We start from the raw sequence: 4,175 nt of genomic DNA on the forward strand, positions 1-4,175 counted from the left end.
TTACTAGCACTTTCAACAATAACTTTCTCAAATTCAGACATGATAGAACTTCAAGCAAAACAAGCAACCTAACAAAGTAAAATATATCTATGTATTTCGTTTTTTATTGAAGTGGAGGGAGATGAAAAATAGAGGCAAAATAAAAAGTAGAGAAAGTAGATGATAATTTGTATATAGGAACCTGATAAGAATTTGATAAACAAAATACTGTTGGGCAATTACCGGGGGGCGTAGATTTCACTAGTGGCTTCTCTCGAGAAAAATAACATACGGTGGGTAAAAAAATTACTGTTGGGCAATTGATAGAACTTCAAATAATCATGACGATATCCAGGCAATGATGATTATATAGGCATCACGTCCAAGATTAGTAGACCGACTCCTGCCTGCATCTACAACTATTACTCCACACATCGACCACTATCCAGCATGCATCTAGTGAATTAAGTTCATGGATAAACGGAGTAATGCAATAAGAACGAAGACATGATGTAGACAATCTATTTATGTAGGAATAGACCCCATCTTGTTATCCTTAATAGCAACGATACACACGTGTCATTTCCCCTTCTGTTACTGGGATTGAGCACCGTAAGATCGAACCCATCACAAAGCACCTCTTCCCATGGCAAGAAAAACCGATCTAGTCGGCCTAAATAAACATAAGATTCGAAGAAGAAATACAATGCTATAAGTAATCATGCATATAAGAGATCAAAACTCAAATAACTTGCATGGATAAAATAGATCTGATCATAAACTCAAAGTTCATCGGATCCCAACAAACACACCGCAAAAAGAGTTACATAAAATAGATCTCCCAAAGACCATTGTATTGAGAATCAAAAGAGAGAGAGGAACCCATCTAGCCACTAACTACGAACCCGTAGGTCTACAATGAACTACTCACGCATCATCGGAGAGGCACCAATGAGAATGATGAACCCCTGCGTGATGGTGTCTAGATTGGATCTGTGGTTACTGGAACTTGCGGCGGCTGGAATTGTGTTTCGTCGACTCCCCTGGGGTTTTTGGAATATTGGGGTGTTTATAGAGCAAAGAGGTGGTGCGGGAGGCAGCCGAGGTGGGCACAACCCACTAGGGCACGCCTGGGCCCCCAGGCGCGCCCAGGTGGGTTGTGCTCCCCTCGGAGCCCCCCTCTGGTACTTCCTTGGCCCAACTTGTGTCTTCTGGTCCAAAATAAATCTCCAAAAAGTTTCGTTGCGTTTGGACTCCGTTTGGTATTGATTTTCTGCGATGTAAAAAACAAGCAAAAAACAGCAACTAGTACTGGGCACTATGTCAATAGGTTATTCCCAAAAAATGATATAAAGTTGCTATAAAATAATTGTAGACCATCCAAGAATGATAATATAACAGCATGGAACAATAAAAAATTATAATATACGTTGGAGACGTATCAGCATCCCCAAGCTTAATTCCTGCTCATCCTTGAGTAGGTAAATGATAAAAACAGAGTTTTCGATATGGAATGCTGCCTAACATGTTCATCACGTATTCTTTTGTTTGTAGCATGGACATTTGGACTTTTATATGATTCAGAGCAATAGTCTAGTTTTGACATGAAGATTTCAATACTCAAGCATATCAACAAGCAACCATGTCTTTCAAAATATCAACACTAAAGCAAGTTATCCCTAGCCCATTATTCTCAATCATTGATCCATTCATGAAACCAACTCACATATTAGCTACACCCAATGCTCAAGTATGATCATAGTGCCCCTTAGTTGGGGCTTTATAAGAGAAGATGGAGACTCAAATAAACATTGCATAAAGTAAATAGAAAGGCCCTTCGCAGAGGGGAGTAGGGATTTGTAGAGGTGCCAGAGCTCAAAGCAAAAAAGATGGAGATAAAAACATTTTGGGTGGCATGCTTTTCCTGTCAACGAAAATGATCGAGTAATTCCCAATGCTTTCCATGCTAGATATATCATAGGCGGTTCCCAAACAGAAAATAAAGTTTATTCCTTTTTCCACCATACTTTCACATTCCGCGGCTAACCGAATCCACGGGTGTCGTCCGTACCAACACTTTCCAAGGAATTTATTATTTGACAACATAAAGTAAATTCATTTTCATTTCGGGACTGGGCATCCCTAATACCTTTGCCGTACTCTCGTGCAATGACAAGTGAATAAACACTCATATTGAGAATAACACATCTAGCATGGAAAAATATCAGCCACCCCCTACCGTTTCATGAGTTGTAGGAGCACACAAAGAAGAAATTTAGTTTTAAGATTAGAGATGGCACATACAAGTTTGCTTAGAACGGCAAAAGAATACCGCATATAGGTAGGTATAGTGGACTCATATAGCAAAACTGGTTTAAGGATTTTGGATGCACAAGTAGTAATCCCACTTAGTACAAGTGAAGGCTAGCAAAAGATTGAGAAGCATCCAACCAAGAAACGAAAAATCTCATAAGCGAGCATAAAGCATAACTAACACCGAATAATGCACCATAAGTAGGATATAATTTCATTGCATAATTATTGACTTTCGTGCTTGCATAGGGAATCACAAACCTTAACACCAATATTCTTACTAACGCATAATTACTCATCAACATGACTCACATATTATATCATCATACCGCAAAACTATTACAAAGAATCAAGTTTATTTTGTCCAATGATCTTCATGCAAGTTTTTATTATATCCCTCTTGAATATCTATCATGTTGGTACTAGTTTCATATGTTGCTTTTAATAGCTCAAACAAATCTAAGTGAAGAACATGAGCATAAAAATTTTCTTCTCTCAAAATAATATAAGTGAAGCATCAGAGAATTTCTTAAAAAATTTACTAACTCTCAAATAAATCTAAGTGAAGCATGAGAGCATTTCTTCCAAAATACTAAAGCACACCATGCTCAAAAAGATATAAGTGAAGCACTAGAGCAATTCCACAGCTCAAAAAGATTTAAGTGAAGCATAGAGAGCAATTCTGACAATTCATAGCATAATTTTGGCTCTCTCAGACAGGTGTGTCCAGCAAGGATATATGACACAAAATAAAAATAAAAACAAGCAAAGACTCATATCATACAAGACGCTCCAAGCAAAACTCATGATACGTGATGAATAAAAATAGAGCTCCAAGTAAAATACCGATGGTCGTTAGAAGAAAGGGGGGATGCCACTCGGGCATCCCCAAGCTTAGTTGCTTGCTTCTCTTTTAGATAATAGCTTGGGATGCCATGGGCATCCCCAAGCTTAGACTCTTCTTACTCCTTATTCCTTCATCCATCGCGATCTCACCCAAAACTTGAAAACTTCAATCACACAAAACTCAACAAAACCTTCAGTATAACAAAGCAAATCACTACTCTAAGTACTGTTGAAAACCCATTCATATTTTATTTTTGCATTATATCTACTGTATTCCAACTTTGTTATGGCTCATACCCCCCGATAGAGTCCATAGATTCATCAAAATAAGCACACAACGCAAAGAAAACAGAATCTGTCAAAAACAAAACAGTCTGTAGCAATCTAAAAACTTTGAATACTTCTGTAACTCCAAAAATTCTGAAAAATTAGGACAACGTAGGAAATTTGTATATCAATCTTGTGTACAAAAATCAGGATTTTATCGCGCTTTTGTGAATTTTCAAAATTGTTTTACTGGATGCAAAAGTTTCTGTTTTTCAACAAGATCAAATCAACTATCACCCAACATGATCCCAAAGGCTTTGCTTGGCACAAACACTAACTAAAACATAAAAAACACAATCATAACAGTAGCATAATTGTGCAAACACTCAAGAACAGGAAGAAAAAGACAAAAATAAATTTTATTCATTGGGTTGCCTCCCAACAAGGCTATCGTTTTATGCCCCTAGCTAGGCATAATGCACAGGTTCAAGTGTTGTCATCTTTATTTCTAGATCCATAAGATGCCCTCATGATTGATTCATATGGTGGCTTAATTCTTGTTCTAGGGAAGTGTTCCATGCCCTTCCTAAGTGGAAATTTAAATTTAATATTGCATTGTTTCATATCAATCATGGCACCAATAGTATGCAAAAACGGTCTACCAAGTATAATTGGACAAGACGGATTGCAATCAATATCAAGAACAATAAAATCTATGGGCACATAATTCCTATTTGCAAGAATAAGAACATCATTAATTCTTCCCATAG

The sequence above is a fragment of the Aegilops tauschii genome, chromosome 5, assembly GCF_002575655.3.
Source record: "Aegilops tauschii subsp. strangulata cultivar AL8/78 chromosome 5, Aet v6.0, whole genome shotgun sequence".
Classification (NCBI taxonomy): domain Eukaryota; kingdom Viridiplantae; phylum Streptophyta; class Magnoliopsida; order Poales; family Poaceae; genus Aegilops; species Aegilops tauschii.